We start from the raw sequence: 18,676 nt of genomic DNA, 5'->3' as shown, positions 1-18,676 counted from the left end.
TATGAACAGAGGCAGGCAGACAAGCCGTTTGCAGGACAGTCAGTAGAAAATAAATGTTTTCTATGTTTGGTGACCAAATTTCATATTAGATGAAAGATGCAATGGCTAACAAGAGGAATAAATCAGCAGAAAAGTCAGAATTGAAAATGTACACCATCTTGTACCATTAAAACCTGTTCATTACGACACGATTTGTTCTTTTGTTGCTGTTTGTTGCCATTGCCTACTTAAAACTACAATCTGAAATCCTTGTTTTTTTCCATACTGACTCCCATGGTGATGGTGTTTGACCTCTTTAAAGCCCAGAGATCCAGAGATCCAGATCGGAGATTCAGAGATCCAGATCTCTGAGCTCCAGAGATCCAGATCAGAAATTCAGATCAGAGATTCAGAGATCCACGTCAGAGATTCAGAGATCCATTTGTAATGAATCACAGTATCCCGTAGTGTTGTTCCAGCACCTTCCCTTCCACCAAACCACAAAAACATGGCTGACCTTGAGCTTGTTGTCATGTCTGCTTGTTAGACACAAAAACGTCTTCTTCTTCAAACTATTGCCGCTGTTTTGTTCTGTAAAAAGATGTTAAATGCCATCCCCTGAATCATTTTACTATGATTTAGCTGGTTTTACCTGACAATAACCGTTAAAATGAGCAACTTCAAGAGTTCATGATTTTGATATTTGTGTATTAACCACTGTCCTAAAGTTGAAACCAAATTGAAACACTAATATTTTTTAACAAAACCATCATGCATCTTGTACTGTCTCATTTTACCGGACAAACTTGATAAAAGGTAGAATTCAGGTTTATATTTGTCTCTTTTTAAAAAAGTCCCTGTGGTTCAGCTTCACTCAGCAATTATTTTTTCTGATACCCGTGATGTCGTCAGACACTTGTTTTACAAACAGCCAATCGGATCAAATCATCAACATATTAAGCCCCGCCCGCCCATAACATATCAACCCTTGCTCATAATTGTCACTCAGGTGTCCGCTCATGAATATTAATGAGGACTAGACCGCTCCCTCACAGTGTGTGAGACAACCGAGTCAAGTCACTTATTTGTATAGCCCAAGATCACAAATACAAATATGCGAAAAGGGCTTTACAGCAACACAGCATCCTGTCCTTAAAGAGCACAGTTGTGAATAAAGGTATTAAAAAGACAACGTTTAAAAAAAAAAGTTGCTGAATGTTTTATTATGCCGTGTTGAAGGTTTATGGACATGACAAGTTAAATCTGATTATTGATTTTGGTCTGACTTTAAATACGTCAGTGACAGAACGAAGCAAAACGAACAACTGTTTGCTTGTAAATCCTCAGAATTGTAGCGACAGTTTCATCTGGTGTTTCAAAAAATTATGCACTGCATCTGTCCAAATTCTTTACTGCTCATCTCGATAGTCTGTAGCGTAACATTGGACACTGTATTCAGGTAGCGATACTGCTTAATGCTAAATGAAATTGCAAATTATAATTGTAAGACGATAGCAAGCCCTAGTGGCTAGCATACACAAATGGTTTGTCAATCTAATTGGGGCGCTTTAATCTCAAGACTAAAACGGCGTTTGCTTAGAAACTTAGCTCCTAGTCTGGAGTTCCCAGTATCCTCCAGGAAGTCACAAGTCTGCAGAATCAATCATCGGTGGCAATTTCCATTATATTGTGGTATTATTGGAGAAATTCAATACTTTCTTTCAAAACTAAGCAAAAGTTTTTCTTGTGCAGTGAAATGTAGTCGAGACATAAATATTCCATTAGAGGTATCCCTTCCACTTCATGCACGGAAGGTCCTGCTTCGAAAGTTGATTTTACAACATCTAATTCATTTATGACAACAAGAATGTATTTCCAATCCAATTTCAGGGACCGTGCCCATCTGTTGAATACCACAAGCCCCTTTTTGTCAAAACGGGCGCCTCACGCTAAAGATGGGGACCTCTGATAGGTCTCCATGTTAGTTATTATAGGCGTCTGCTTATCAGTCAGCCCTCTCCTCCCCCTCCCCATACTACATCACATGACTGACAGCAACGGTCCACTCGTCACAGCGGTGGTGAGTTGGCCGTTGTGTGGTGCCGGAGGGGCTGTGTGGTAAGAACACTTTTCCTGCTGTACATAATATTGGTAAAAACTACAGTTCAACACATGCTGACATTGACCTGCACAAGTTAATGTAATTACTATGTCTGGGATAACATGCTGTGTAACTCATGCTACCTTTGAGCAGCGTAAACAGAGTAACGAGGCCTTTTTTTCTAAAAAAAAAAAAAAATCTTATTTGGGAGTTAGACTCTTAGTTCAGGTTGTGAGACATAAAAATAAGGAAAAGGGCTTTTGTTTTTACTCTCAACATATATGTAGAGTTTTGTGGGGTGAACCATCTGCTTTCATTGTTTGTCTAAGGAGACCAGATGGCCTTGACTGTGGCAGAGAGGTGCATTGGGGCAGTTATCGGGGCAGCTGTGGCAGATGCAGCAGGTAAGATGGACAGGCGCCGGGTAAATCATACTAACTGCGTCTTTGATGGGATAGAATGGGACGAGAATCTCCCCATCATTTCCCTCTTTTACGTTTTAAATTAGAAGCAGCACATTTTCATGTTGACAATGAAATTTATCACGTATCCTGACAATCAGAACGTTGTCAGAGTCCCACTGAAACCAACGGGTGCTCCAAGCCAGCAAGGTGAAATGTCATATACGCCTATAATACTACTTCTGCTACTGCCCTGACTACTACTTACTTACTTAGACTTGGTGCCTATTGCACCTTTCATACAGAAAATGTAGTTCAAAGTGCACCACAACAAATAAACAACAGATAAAACAGAGACCATCAAGCAGTTAATAGAAAATGAAAAGAAATGTGTGACAGGGAAACACTAATACAACATAAAAAGTAGAGTAAAACAATAAGATAATAATATAAGTGGATATAAGCAGATGATGGTGCAAATAAAAGTAAAAGTGGTGCTGCTACTACTGCTACCACCACTACAACTACTATAATAATGAAACTATGTTATTGCTAATTTCTAAATTAAAATTTTACAATTTCCTTTACAAAAAAAAAAGAAGGGGGCAGTGACTGAAAAAGGCATAACCGTGAGGAAACTGGGGGGGAATGTAAATGTTTGACGGGGCAAAAAGTTCATGTTGATCACATGGGTCACTTTGAGAGTGAGAAAGCGGGAACTGCGCCCCTAGTGGTCAGATACAGTTACACACCTGACAGAACGGTGGCTGAAACTGAAACTGCAAGTAAACTGACAGGTGTTTGGTGGGACTGGATCGATCACTAAAGATAATTGGTCTATAAATTTCAAGGTTCACTCTGAAAATGTAGAAGAAGGGTTAAGATAGAGTTTTAGAATGCCCTTTTCTACCTTAGGACACGTTCCATGCCATATATACTGATCTTAAACCTGACAGAACTTTCTCAAATGTGTACTTTCTCCTAATTTGAAGCCTATAACTTAAACAAATACAACATTTCCCAGACTTTTGTTTGACAGGAAGAATTAAGAGGGTCAGTAGCTGCTGAAATTCGGGAGCTGCAGAGAAGTATGAACGAGTGGTGCAGGATATGTATGAGGGAAACGTGACAGTGGTGAGATATGCGGTTGGAATGACAGATGGGTTCAAGGTGGAGGTAGGATTACATCAAGGATCAGCTCTGAGCCCTTTCTTGTTTGCAATGGTGATGGCTGGTGTGACAGAGGAAGATGCAGAGGACAAGAAGAGATGGAAACGAATGATTCGCTGTGGTGGTCCCTAACAGGAGCAGCCAAAAGTAGTAGTAGTAGTAGTAGTAGCTGCTGAAATTCAAGATATCTCGACAAAACCTTTCCAGCACCCTGGTTCACTACATGTTATATAAGACTGGATAAGAAAATACTTAGCTATGGAGCTATTACATAACTAATAAGATTTTCACATCGCTTTCAGAAAATTTGGTCAGATCAAGTCAAGTCCAGTTTATTTATATAGCACATTTAAAACAACCACAGTTGAACCAAAGTGCTGCACAAGCTTAAAATACAATATAAAATAAGTGAAACGTGAATATAAAAATTTATGTAAAGAAGACATAATACAATAAATAATTTAAAATATAAACAATAAAACATAAGAGTAAAAGTATATTTGCACAATAAAATCACGGTGTCAACTTCAACTTGAAGTGAATGCCAGCAAGAAGAGGTAGGTCTTTAACCAAGATTTAAAAGTCTGTAGGGTCTGAGCAGATCTTATGTGTTCTGCTAAGTTGTGCCAGAGATCAGGGGCAGCAGCCACTGCAGAGGCTCTGTCACCCCTGTTCTTAAGCCTGGATCTGGGAACATGTAAGAGCATCTGTTTCGTTGACCTGAGTGCTCTGACTGGTGTTTGGTAATGTATTAGCTCGGATAAATAAGATGGTGCCAGCCCATTTAAAGACTTAAAAACAAGTAATAGATCAGCATAGAGGAGGTACTTTGTCAGCTCATGTAAGATAGTGTCAACCAAAAGCTATGTGGTGTATAGTATATGGGTCTGAGCTGTTGGCTCTCAACTTGGTTTCAGGCATGGACAGTTGTCTCAATTGTCCATGTTATTTTATTGTATTTTTAATGTCTGGCGATGATGGCCAATATTTTCAGTCAATAAAATTTGGAAGTAAACAGATTTAAAATATGCAAAACCAACTGTTGCACTTTCAGTCCATTTTGTGCTGTAAAGAATCCAGCAGATCACTTGAGCGTGGATGGAGTTGACATCTCCATGTGCACACATGGTGAAGCAGTTGTGGCACCACTGTGCAGTGATGCTGAATGGGGTCTCTGAGCGCTAATGACTGTCCCACAATGTGAAAAACAAGCTGGTTTCAAGCTGTTATCTGTTTTTCAAGTCTTCCAGACAAACACCATCATCAGCCGTACAGACAGAGGGACCTCTGCACGTCTGCTGCTGTCCATAACGCTGCAGGTGGTCCTCTAGATGTTTAAGTTGCATAAACTTAATATGTAAGCTTTGAGAAGAGCAGCAGCTTAGAAAATGGCACAAAAAGAACAAACACAGCCAACCCAGTTCAACAGACAGAAAATGAGCCTGTAATTGTGTTACTGTATGCCGGTGGACTCGATGAGCAGTGTGATGATTACAACCTACTTTTAACAGACGGTACATAGATTTAAATAGACCAAATAAAGAAAACCTACCTTCTCCCATCTCTCTCTCCATCTGACGTGTGTCAACTCCAATTCAATTACAATTTCAAGAAGCGTGATCGTCTTGACAGGAAGTGACCAATATCGCTGAAGCTTTTCAGTCCATAAGAACTGGTAATGACATTATATGATAATATGTTGTGAGTATTACGGTGGACACAGTGTCGATACACATCACACTGCAGACCTTCTTGCATGGATATAGAGTTGTGTCTGCTATGTATGGAGTTCACATGTTTTAAGTGAAGAAAACAAAACAGTCTGCCCATCTGTCCATCCATCTGTCTGTCTGTCTGTTTGTGTGTCTGTCTGTCAAATCTTTCTGTCTGTCAAATCTTTCTGTCTGTCGAGTCTGTCCATCTGTCTTTCAAGTCTGTCTGTCCATCTGTGTCTGTCTGTCCATCTGTCTGTCAAATCTTTCTGTCTGTCAAATCTGTCTGTCTCAAGTTTGTCTGTCTGTCTGTCTGTCTGTCTGTCTGTCTGTCTGTCTGTGTCCATCTGTCTGTCAAATCTTTCTGTCTGTCAAATCCTTCTATCTGTCTGTCTGTCAGATCTTTCTGTCTGTCAAATCTGTCTGTCTGTCCATCTGTCTGTCTGTCTGTCTGTCAAGTCCGTCCGACCATCTGTCTGTCTGTCATTCAGTTAACTTTACTGGCATGACAACAACGCTACATTTGTATTGACAGTTAAGTCAATATGAATGTTAGCAGTAAATGAGCAGTGAGTGAAAAACACGATAAAAAAGCAGGAAAATAATGATGATATTCTCTCTCTCTCCCCCCCCCCTCCACCTCCCTCCCCCTCCCCTCTCTCCATCTCCATCTCCATCTCCATCTCCATCCATGCAGCCCAGCCCATGCATTGGATTTACAACCCAGATAAGCTGAAGGAGCTCTTGTCTGACCTGGAGCCATGTCCTGAGTTTCGCCCTCAGTCAGCGAACCCGTTCTACCGCAGGACCACTGGGGAGCAGACCTGCTACGGAGACCAGGCATACGTGCTTTTGGACTCACTGAGTCGGTGTGGAGGTAAAGAAAAGAATAGATGATGGGTGCCTCTGTAGAGAAGTGGCTACAGTGGGATACCACATGGTCACAACCATCGCCGGTTTGATGCCAGCCGGCGACCTTTGTTGCATGTCATACCCCTCTCTCTCTCTCTCTCTCTCTCTCTCTCTCTCTCTCTCTCTCTCTCTCTCTCTCTCTCTCTTGCTCTTTGTCCCATTTCCTGTCTGCCTCTTCACTGTTGCTGTCTAATAAAGGTAAAAAAGGCCCAAAAAAAGCCACAAACGCAACACATCCACCATCTATCTGCAAAATGGCCACTCCCAGAGCTGCACAAGAGCTTTTCTAAGAGGTTACCAGCCCCTCTGGGTTTTCAGTGACAATGTGTAGGCTGTCCAGAAGACTAGCAAATGGACCCCAGACGTCAGTCAAGTAGGGGATTAAGAAGATGTGAAAAAGCTTGTGCGCTGGAGTATAATGATTTGTTGACGTCCCTATAAACTGCAGATAAAGATGGAGCGAAGCCTAACGCTTTACACAGATGATTTGTTGTGTTAACAGATGTCAACGTGGAAGACTTGACCGAGAGCATCTACAAGTTCTTTGGCCCGGGAACTGTGTACGACTTGCCTCTCAACGATCCCTACAGACAGAAAGGAGGTACAGGAAGCTAACAGCTGCATTTCTTCTGCTGAGCTGTAAAACAGACCATCTGACCCAATAACAAACACAGCATGTCCATATCAAGCGAGACAAGTCATTAAGCTTAACGCGCTCATAGGGCTGGTAGGGCCTCGGCCTGTCTGTCTCTGGTAACACACACTTCACCATGCATAACTGCTAATCAAGAGGCATTCCCTTTTCATAAAGGCGTTACATACAGCCAGACCTCCTTCTCCTCGGTTGTTATTCAGTACAACACAACACAACACAATACAATACAATACAATACAATACAATACAATACAATACAGTACAACACAACACAATACAACACAGTACAATACAACACAATACGGTACAATACAACACAATACAGTACAATACAATACAATACAATACAAACAACTTTATCAATCCTGCTAGGGGTAGTTTGTTTGGAGAAGCTTGTGAACATAAAACACAATAACATACAAACAAACAAATAGCACAAACAATAACTAATAACACCTCAGGGAGCTAATGTGGAATAAAATCTATAAACTCTATGGAAGTACATAATAAGATGAACTTGATAAAGACAATAAGAAAATCTGATAAAAAAAACACTATGGAGCGTTTAATGATGGAGTTGCAACAGGTATGAATGGTTTAGAATAACGGTGAGTTTTACAAGCAGGTAAAACGTAACGACGCCCTGATGGCGACAGAAAATTCACTTTTCAGCCAATTTTAAAACATTTTGGCAAAAATTTTATTTTTGAATTTCAGAAAATTCAGCCAATCCCTATTTGGGAATTTGATGTTTTTGCTGACAGGTTTCCGTGCATATTCATATACAAGTAAACCATTCACCACAAGTAACCACAAGACACTCAAGAAAGAATAATTGCATTTTTTTGCAGCCTGGGTCTTATTTTTTTAGTTTTTACCATTGTGCATATTGGTTATGATATCATTTTGCTCACCGGCTTCATTTTGTAAATTTAAGATGTAGGACCACCGCTGGACTCAGCTTTACAACGGTGTCTTATAAGGCAACTGAACACGTGCATCAGACATTTTTCAGCAAAGTCCAAAGCCAACAACACATGATGGGAAGAAAAGCTGCTGTGTGCCAGTGGAGCCTTTCATTTGCAATGAAGAGAGCGGCCTCACCCAAACTAGCAGCATCGCTACTTTTGGCGAGGCAGACCACCCAGATTGTCTGCTTTACCGCTGCTCTCAAAGTTTAAACTGATTGAATTTTGAATCCCGTTTGCTGTTGACCTCTCAAATGACTTATCTGTTGTCAACAAAACTAACTATGACGAGAAATTTTGGCTGCAATATTCATCTCATCTCATCATCAGCCGCTTCTGTGGGGTTGGGTCACTGTGGCAGCAAGCTAAGTAGGGCGCTCCAGACGTCCCTCTCCTCAGCAACACCCTCCAGCTCCTCCTGGGGATCCCAAGACGTTCCCAGGCCAGACTGGACATGTAGTCCCTCCAGTGAGTTCTGGGTCTACCCCAGGGTCTCCTCCAAGTTGAATGTGCCCGGAAAACCTCCAAAGGAAGGCGCCCAGGGGGCATCCAGGCATCCTGATTAGATGCCCGAACCACCACAACTGGCTCCGGAGTAGAGCCACTGCTCTACTCAGAGCTCCCTCCGGATATCTGAGCTCTTCACCCTATCTTCTAAGGCTGAGCACAGACACCCTACAGAGGAAACTCATTTCAGCCGCTTGTATCTGTGATCTCACCCTTTCGGTCACTACCCAAAGCTCAGGATCATAGGTGAGGGTTGGAAAGAAGACTGACTGGTAAATTGAGAGCTTTGCCTCCCGGCTCAGCTCCCTCTTCACCACAACGGTCCGGTACACTGTCTGCATTACTGCTGATGCTGCACCAATCCGCCTGTCAATCTTCCACTCCATCCTACCCTCACTCACGAACAAGACCCCGAGATACTTGAACTGAACTCCTTCACTTGAGGCAATAACTCATCCCCAACCCGGAGGGAGCAATGCACTACTTTCCGGTAGAGAACCACAGTCTCAGACTTGGAGGTGCTGACTCCCAGCCATTTCAAACTCAGCTGCAAACCGCCCCAGTGCGCACTGGAGGTTGTGTTCTGATGAAGCCAACAAAACCACATCATCTGCGAAGAGCAGAGATGCAATCCGAGGTTCCCAAAACGGACACACTCCTCACCTTGGCTGCGCCTTGAGATTCTGTCCATGATTATCACAAACAGAATCGGAGACAAGGGACAACCTTGGCGGAGTCCGACACCTACCGAAAACGTGTTTGACTTTGTGCCGAGAATGCGGACACAGCTCTCACTTTGGTTATACAAGCACCGGATGGCTTGTAGGGCTACGATGCTGTTTGAGCTAATTGCGCTAGCTGTTCTGTGCTTAACCCAGCAGTGAGGTCAACTTTTACCGCTTATGTGTTGATGGCTTACTTCAACCCAATGAGCTAAACCACGTATCTGGAAGTGAAAATGAAAGTCAAATTATGATGTGAGATGTCCGATATGGTCAACGGTGGATGACATGGCTGATCTACTTCCTGGTTCAGCCTGCAGGAAGTAGCAGCCTATACTTACCGTAGGTAGTAGTAACATCTATAAACTAGCCAGCCGGCACAATAGAGAAGTCATAGATGATGGACAGTCATGGACACAGTCTGACTGACACACTAGGGGGGTTTGTTGTTTAAAGACGCCCGATCACTTGTCCCATAAGACACCGTTGTAAAGCTGAGTCCAGCGGTGGTCCCCTGTCCAACATCTACAAGATGAAGATGGTGAGCAAAATGAGATCCTAACCAATATGCATTATGGAAAAAAAACTATGAAAATAAGACCCTGGTTGTAAAAAAAAACAACAGCCATCCTTTAACTGGCTATTGCTGCAGCTAGCCTCCCATTATTCCAACAAGCAATGCAAAGTCATCAACGGACAAATAAGTCAGCGCTGACGTGACTCGTAATAGATAAAGCCAACAAAAACACAGTATGCAGTTGCTGCTCAGAAGGACAACTGGGTTAAACAGATGAAATGTATGAAATATGTATGGCCTGGCAACCAACCCCCTGTAGGAGCAAGACAGGATTGTTTTCCCTTCTCTGTGGGCATCTACACAGCATGCATGAAAGGCTTTGAAGAAGGAAGCTGGCAAATTTTTCATTTTTTCATTTCATTATTATTTAATCCACTCATGGTAATGCACAGCTCCAGACAGAAACAAGCAATTCACAATCAAACACAAATCAATTTACACATTCCATGATTGAAAAGGAGCGGGGAGAAGAAAAATCTCATTTTACCTGCCCCTTACTCAAACATAAATAAACAACAGACTAGATGGTCTGTCAGTCAGTTACTCAACAACTAATACTTACAGCAACATGAGAAATGAAAAAGAACCAAAAAGCCATAGTCAATAATTCACCATCAACTGAAAACCCATTACCGACAACTCCATATTGTCTCATTATTCTTTCCTTATACATGTTCTTGAAGTGAAAGTTATTTATACAACCCTTTAGATCGTTCTCTAAAGAATTCCATAGTTTGACGCCACATGCCGAAATACACATCTGCTTTAAAGAAGTACGTGTATACTGATGTTTAAAATTAAATTTCCCTCTATGGTCCTCGTGCTTTGAACTAAAAACAAATAATTTTTAAAATCTTCTGGTAATATTCTGCTTTCTGCCCTGTACATAACTAACAATGTCTGTAACTCAACTAAATCTTTACTAATCCTGCCGTAATAAACAGTCCGTTTGTGTGTTCTCTTGGACCCACTTTACTGATAATTCTTACTGCTCTTTTCTGTAATATAAACAATGGCTTTATGTTGCTCATGTACGTGCTGCCCCACACTTCCACACAGTAACTGAAGTATGGCAAAATAAGTGAACAGTACAGAATTCGTATTACCTTGTGATTTAACACGTACTTTGCTTTGTTCAAAACAGAAATATTCTTAGACACCTTTGTTTTTACATATGCTATGTGAGATTTCCATGTGTTTGTCATCCATTATTACACCCGAACATCTCAACTCAGATACTCTTTCAGTATCAACTCCGTCTATAGACAGTAAAACATTCAATATCAGCTCCGTCTATAGACAGTAAAACATTCAGTATCGACTCCGTCTATAGACAGTAAAACATTCAGTATCGACTCCGTCTATAGACAGTAAAACATTCAATATCAACTCCGTCTATAGACAGTGAAACATTCAGTATTGACTCCGTCTATAGACAGTAAAACATTCAGTATTGACTCCGTCTATAGACAGTAAAACATTCAGTATCTACTCCGTCTATAGACAGTAAAATGAAGGACTAACCCAACCCCCCCACACACACACACACACAAATCATCTAAAATTCCAGTTCTTTTTTTATTAATCCTGCAGGTCCTAAAGCTGTCCTGCCCATTGATGGTCCGTGGAGAAACGCAAGCCTGAAAGCTTTTATGAGAAATGTGGATGCTGGAAAAGCAGAACCCGGTAACACACAAACACACACACACACACACACACACACACACATACACACACACACACACACACCAAATAAAGAAATGCAGATGCTCCTATGTACATGCACAAAAGTAGAATTTCCTCATTTGATGACACCATGATAAGTCATACTCGTTTGTGTGTGTGTGTGTGTTTGTGTGTGTGTGTGTGTGTTAGGCTGTCCTGTAGACTGTCAGATGGATGGCATCACTAAGCTGGCTCCTGTGGTGGCCATGTACGCTGGACGGGCTGAGATGCTGGAGAAAGTGGAGGCGGCCACAAGGCTCACCCAGAATAATGACTTGTGTGTGGCCGTCACACTGGTGGCAGCAAGGTAAGCCGGCACAGGTGAACAAATATGAACGGACACAACAAGAACAAGCGTGCTGCACAGTGCAGACCTCCAGCATTTCCTGGACAACATGTGTCTTGCAGCTGAAAGTGTTGTCGAGCTGGTGAACTGTCTACAGTTCTAAAGATATAGGAGGAAATAAGTGTTCACTTCATCCTGCTCCTTTTGTGTAATGTTTCTCCCCAATTGTACTTGGCCAATTACCCCCCTCTTCCGAGCCGTCCCGGTCGCTGCTCCACCCCCTCTGCCGATCCGGAGAGGGCTGCAGACTACCACATGCCTCCTCCATACACGTGGAGTTGCCAGCTGCTTCTTTTCACCTGACAGTGAGGAGTTTCACCAGGGGGACGTAACGCGTGGGAGGATCATGCTATTCCCCCTCAGTTCCCCCTCCCCCCCGAACAGGCGCCCTGACCGACCAGAGGAGGCGCTAGTGCAGCGACCAGGGCACATACCCACATCCAGCTTCCCACCCACAGACACGGCCAATTGTGTCTGTAGGGACGCCCGACCAAGCCGGGGGTAACACAGGGATTCGAACCGGTGATCCCTGTGTTGGTAGGCAACGGAATAGACCACCATTGCACCCGGATGCCTTGAAATGTTTTCCTTGTTCAGAAGCTGTTGTGTGCAGGGTTCATTTCATACTGGTTGTGTGTTTTTTTTTCTTTATTGTTTCTAACATGGTCTCAATCGACCAGTCAAACTGCGACATCCTCTGACCCCCTTCCCTTTCCAGAAGATTCCAAGCCGCCATTCATTTCTACGGGGAAGCTGTTTTGCAAAATATCTCTGAAAGTATGCGCAATTACACCACCGACATCTCAGTAATGGTTCCTTTACTGACGGCCCACACGCTCACAAGATACCGCTGGAAGCTGTTTCTCTGTTTTCTGAGATAACTTGCTCACAAACTGAGGAGCAGACAAACAGGGCAAAACCATCTCCACCTGGGTGGAGACGATAATACCACCAGTACAAATACACATTACTTCTCTCACGTCACCTTTCACCTTCTGTTCAGGCTCTGTTATGGAACCCGTTACGTAAAGCAAGTTGCCCTGCATTTTAACTGATGGAAAGTGTTGGAAATATAAAGTTTGATCAATACCAACAAAACTACCACCACTGTTACCACTACTATTACTACCACTACTACTACCACCACTACTACTACTACAAATAATGATAATAATCATAATATAATACATACACAACAATTTTGCCATTATTTGTCCTCATTATCACTTTTTACAAATTTGCAATGATAAATTAGGCAGCACAGTGGCTCAGGGTTTAGCACTCTTGCCTCACAGCTAGAAGGTCCTGGGTTCGAACCCCGGGGTTGTCCAACCTTGGGGTCGTCCCAGATCATCCTCTGTGTGGAGTTTGCATGTTCTGCCTGTGTCTGCGGTGGGTTTTCTCCGGGTGCTCTGGTTTCCCCCACCATCAAAAGACATGCGTGTTAAGGTTAGTACTCCTGTCTGTGCCCCTGAGCAAGGCACAGACAGGAGTTGGTCCCTGGGTGCTGCACAGCGGCTGCCCACTGCTCCTGGGTTAAATACAGAGAGGAAATTCCCCATGGGGATTAATAAAGTATATATAAATTAAAAAAAAATAAAAATAAAACCTGTGTGTGTGTGTGTGTGTGTGTGTGTGTGTGTGTGTGTGTGTGTGTGTGTGTGTGTGTGTGTGTGTGTGTGTGTGATGTCTGACATCAGGATTTTGGAGCATTTCATTTTGAACGGGCCTGACCCGAATGCTGTGGATGCAGTTCTGGCCCAACTCAACGACCCCAAGAGACAAAACCCACAGGAGCTGGACAAGGCCGTCATCGGTAAGGCGCTGATTTACTGTCTGATCTGCCGCCACATATCAGAAATACACCCAGTGCAACCTAAGCCTCCAGCATCCCGCAGCCCCAAGTGGGATAAGCGGCTTGGGTAATGGATGGGCGGATGGATGGATAGATGGATGGATGGATATCCAATGCATTCTTCTTTCTGAATCAACTTCGACCTGATGTAATCTAAGGCAACACACGTAGCATACAGTCTGCCATGTGCTTTATTACTGTGGGCATCAGGCAGCCACGGCTAAAATAACTTAGAAATGTTCATCATCTTGGCACCAATGCTTTCTAAATCTCTTCTTATGTCTGTGCTGAAGCGTTCATCCACCAGGTGAAAGACAACCGAGCCAGGTCCTCCCAACAGCTCATACCTGCTGTGTTCACAAACACATGAGGTAAGCAGGGCCGCCAGCCCGGCTCTGGGTGCCAGCGGGGTCCAGGTCTGTTGACTTGGCATGGCCTCTTTACGTTTACTGTCAGCATATCCGGTAGTCTTTTCCTCTCAGAAAGTCCTCTCGCCTTTGATCTTGCAGCTAATGACCCCCTTCCTCCCTCCTCTCCCCCGTCCCTGCTGAGCTGCCCGTCTCCACCTTCGCTGGGACGGGGGCTTTACTTTTCCCCTGCACACGAGAAGAGCTTTTCTTCTGAAATCAGAATTTCATCGTTTAACACAGAAACGTTTACAGAATGACTGTGTATGAAAAGGGGACGCGGCACTTTGCTGATAAACTGGTAATAACAACTTCACAGACTGGATCCTGTGCATTTGGTAGATGTTGGTGGAAAAACTCTGAACTTCTCAAACAGATGCAGCAATGGTGTTCGATGCTAACTCGTCACGTTGACGACAAAACCTCCAAATGTGAAAGTGCCTTCAGCAGCAAAGTAAACGTCATTACTACTGACAAACGCATTATAGCTAAAGTGTCGACGTTTTAAATTACAGACCATTTTGTATGCAGAAATAACCGATTCTTAATGAATCATGAGGAGTGGTACTGCCTGAGGCAGCAAGGTGGTGCAGTGGTTAGCACGGTCGCCTCACAGCAAGAAGGTCCTGGGTTCGAGCCCCGGGGTAGGGGTCGTCCCGGGTCATCCTCTGTGTGGAGTTTGCATGTTCTCCCCGTGTCTGCGTGGGTTTCCTCCGGGGGCTCCGGTTTCCTCCCACAGTCCAAAGACATGTAGGTCAGGTGACTCGGCCGTGCTAAATTGTCCCTAGGTGTGAATGTGTTTGTGTGGGCCCTGTGATGGACTGACGCTGGTTTACTTCCTTGTCATTATAATGTGTTGTTTGATACAATCTAAATGATTCAATTTAGAAATAATCTTTTGACATTCCTAATGGCATAGCACCACATTCAATATTGTCCTTAAATTCCAGTTCAACACATCATTACTGTTCCTCCCTGTGACGTAAAGGAGTCCTGATAGTCTGGTTCCATGAGATGTGTGAATTCCTCCTGTACGCTGTTTGATGTGGATTATATTTACCTGCATATTATAAAGACAAGGTGATAAACTAGAGACACAGAAAAGTCCCTTTTTTACTCACTTCTACTCAGTAATTATCTTAATTCAGTCACATCGGTTACTACTCATCACATTTCAAATGGGGTTGTGAAAAAAAAATCGATTCACTTAAGTACCTGCAGACACGGCCAATTGTTTCTGTAGGGATGGCCGACCAAGCCGGAGGTAACACAGGGATTCGAGCCGGCGATCCCTGTGTTGTTTGTTAGACAACGGAATAGACGGCTACACTACCCAGACGCCCTTTTACAATTTTTTTAATCAATTTTTTTTTATTCCTGAATCACTAATCAGGAAAGGACAGCTTTCAAGTTCAACTTCATATGTGAAGGGTGTTAATTTAAAGGCTCATGTATATGCTGGTTGCAGGTTTCAGGGGCTCTAACATTTTACTTTATCTATTATTTTCTTATGTCACTAGCTCGATGAGCAGGAACATGTAGCACTGTAGCACTTTACCCCAAAAAGTATTTTATTTACCATTTTTATAAGTAGTAGAGCAAAGATGCTGCAGAAATAAAACTCAGGAAGCCTGACGGACATGTGCTGTGCATTGTTCATGACATAAAGTCTCTAGAAGAGTATGATTCAACTTTCTCCCATGGTTTAGTGTTGAAAAAGCAAACAAAAATCGTAGTAAATCATAGAATTGGAATACATGTAGAATCGCGATACATATCGAATCGGCACCTAGGTATCATGATAGCATCGAATCGGGAGATAAGCAGATCATCCCAGCCCTAATTTCAACTGCATCTTTTTGACTCAATAGTTACTCCATCATTTCTGTGTGATGAATGTAATTTAAAAGGGTTCTGGTAAAGGTTTTCGTCTCATAACCAAAGCTGGTCCTCTTTGTCCAGTTTTGCCCGATGCATTCCAGGGGGCGCTGCATGGCGTGCTGACGCTGAGCCGCCTGGACGAGGCGGTCAGAGACACCATGCGGTGTGGAGGATGCACCTCCAGCCGAGCTGCCTTCATTGCAGCCTGTTTCGGGGCCCAGGTGAGGCGGTGTGACAGTCATGTGTAAACATAGAAACCATGGTACAGAGCCAGTATGTGATATAAAAGTCCTTTATTTTCTCGCCCAGTTTAGTCTCCAGTATGGAGGTGGGGGTATGCACTGGAGAGAAGAGGAATGAAAGTCAGTAGGAGCAAGACAGAATACATATGTGTACATGAGAGGGAGGACAGTGGAATGGTGAGGATGCAAGGAGCATTGGTGATGAAGGCATATGAGTTTAAATACTTGGGGTCGACTGTCCGATGTAACGGGGAGTGCAGAAGAGAGGTGAAGAAGAGAGTGCAGGCAGGGTGGAGTGGGTGGAGAAGAGTGTCAGGAGTGATTTGTGACAGAAGGGTACCAGCAAGAGTTAAAGGGAAGGTTTACAAGATGGTTGTGAGACCAGCTATGTTATATGGTTTGGAGACAGTGGCACTGATGAAAAGACAGGAGGTAGAGCTGGAGGTGGCAGGGGTGAAGATGATAAGATTTTCGCTGGGAGTGATGAAGAAGGACAGGATTAGGAACGAGTATATTAGAGGGACAACTCGGGTTGGACGGTTTGGAGACAAAGCGAGACAAGATTGAGATGGTTTGGACATGTGTGGAGGAGAGATGCTGGGTATATTGGGAGAAGGATGCTGAATATGGAGCTGCCAGGGAAGAGGAGAAGAGGAAGGCCAAAGAGGAGGTTTATGGATGTGGTGAGCGTGACAGAAGAAGATGCAGAGGACAGGAAGAAATGGAGATGGATGATCCATTGTGGGGACCCCTAACAGGAGCAGTCGAAAGTAGTAGTAGTAGTAGTTCAGTCTCCAGTATCTACTAGGCACAGTAGGCAGACAGCCGTACCGTAAAACTGTGCATTTGTGTTACTGTATCTTTTCATACAGGCATTGTTGTCTATAATGACATATTTGCAATGAGTTTGATGCCCGGCTTGCTCTATTGCATGTCTTTCCAGACTGGTCTGCAAGGAATCCCAGAGTCATGGAGGAACAGGACGCTCAGATATCCCCTTTTGCATGAGCTTGCCAAAAAAGTGGTCAGCATTCATCATGCCTAGTTCAGCGATGGTTCTGAATACACCAGCGTTGCATCAAAAGAATAAACACATGCATTCCGTCACCTATCAGTACATACGTAGCATATTTATCACTTTATGGGCCAGTTTAGCCCTGGATTAGACTACATTTTGAACGGAGATTCTCTATTCAACAGTAAGTTAAGTCCCAGCCTGGGAAAGCCACCCCAACATTTGTTTTTAAGGAAATCCTGCAGTTGCAGTTGTGCTTTGACGTCATGATTCATGACAGTTGCGTTCTAAAGTCTTGCACTGAATGGAACTCGAATTCTCCTTGTTCCGTCAAAGCTGCATCGTGTAACAAAGTGTGTTGATCTACGCCATGCAAAAATATAAAGGGATGAAGAAAGCCAACAAGTGCTTAAAATAAAGAACTTCGCAAAAAGCTTCCTCGTACTTATTTACATTCAGCTTTTATGACAGCCCTGAACTATACACACCGCTGAGCTTTCATACTCCCGGGGCTTTTGCTTGGAGGACAGAGTCGTTTTGCGGAGAGACGAATTGAGTTTCAGCCCCTCACTTGCCTGAAACTCATTCTGTTGTCCTGAAGTGAAAGAACAGATACATGGAGATTTACGCCATGGAACAACCAGAGGGTCTGTGCCCTTTTCCTCCCTCCAATGAGTTGTTCAGTCTTCCTAAAACTGCTGACTCCCACGTTCGCTTTTTTTTTTTTTCAGAGCAAACGCCCCAACAGTTTTCAGAGTCATCCAAGAGTATGTTATCCAAAGCGACGCCAAAGTCTTAATGTCTTTGACATAAACTAGTTGTAAAAGAAACAGAGCTGGAGAGACAGGGCGCTGTCTCAATCCTTAAACTGTTTCTCATGGCTTGTAGTCAAACACAATCGAAAAGATGATGGATGAGGATTCTTTAAGACAAGGCTCTGCATCATTTTTTTTAATTTAATGTACACCATGGTAATTATACTTTAGCATATACCACAAGTTTGAAAAGGTTAGGCATAGTGTGTCATGTAAAAAAAACATTTATTTTCAACGTAAAGATGCAGCATTTTCCATGTCAGCTGCTGTTTCATTACGTTATCAAGAGTGCAACAGATGCATGCGTGTCTTTGCGTTATTTATTCTACAGTAAAGTATTCAATACTTGTGCAAATAGAGCACAAGAAAAAATGTTTATGTGTACAAATCTGTGAGCAGTCATTTGGTGGGATGGAGAGTGCTGTGGTGCCTATCGGCAGACTGGTTGTCTACCGAGGGAAAGTCATTTAATTACTCTCCTTCACTGTGACTTCCTCCCACGCAGCAGGTAGCAGCTGATTACATCCAGACCTCCAAGCTCTTTTCTTTCCTCAGATCTGCCCCGGCAGTATGTTCAAGGTGTCGTTAAGACAAGAGGAGAGATTCCCTCAAAATACTCAATATTGGCAATGTTTTCATACTTCTGTTAAATAAAAATCTAGAAATAAGATGTAGTCACAAAAGTG

At 43.1% G+C, this 18,676-nt stretch overlaps 1 pseudogene; it reads left to right on the top strand.

Moving 5' to 3' along the window:
- Positions 1–2,021: 2,021 nt before the first annotated feature.
- Positions 2,022–17,608, top strand: LOC130129690 (crystallin J1B-like; annotated as a pseudogene).
- Positions 17,609–18,676: the final 1,068 nt, after the last annotated feature.

This window comes from Lampris incognitus, chromosome 19 (assembly GCF_029633865.1).
Source record: "Lampris incognitus isolate fLamInc1 chromosome 19, fLamInc1.hap2, whole genome shotgun sequence".
Lineage (NCBI taxonomy): Eukaryota > Metazoa > Chordata > Actinopteri > Lampriformes > Lampridae > Lampris > Lampris incognitus.
Note: the sequence above shows the minus strand (reverse complement) of the source record. Positions and strands in the feature narration are given on the sequence as shown.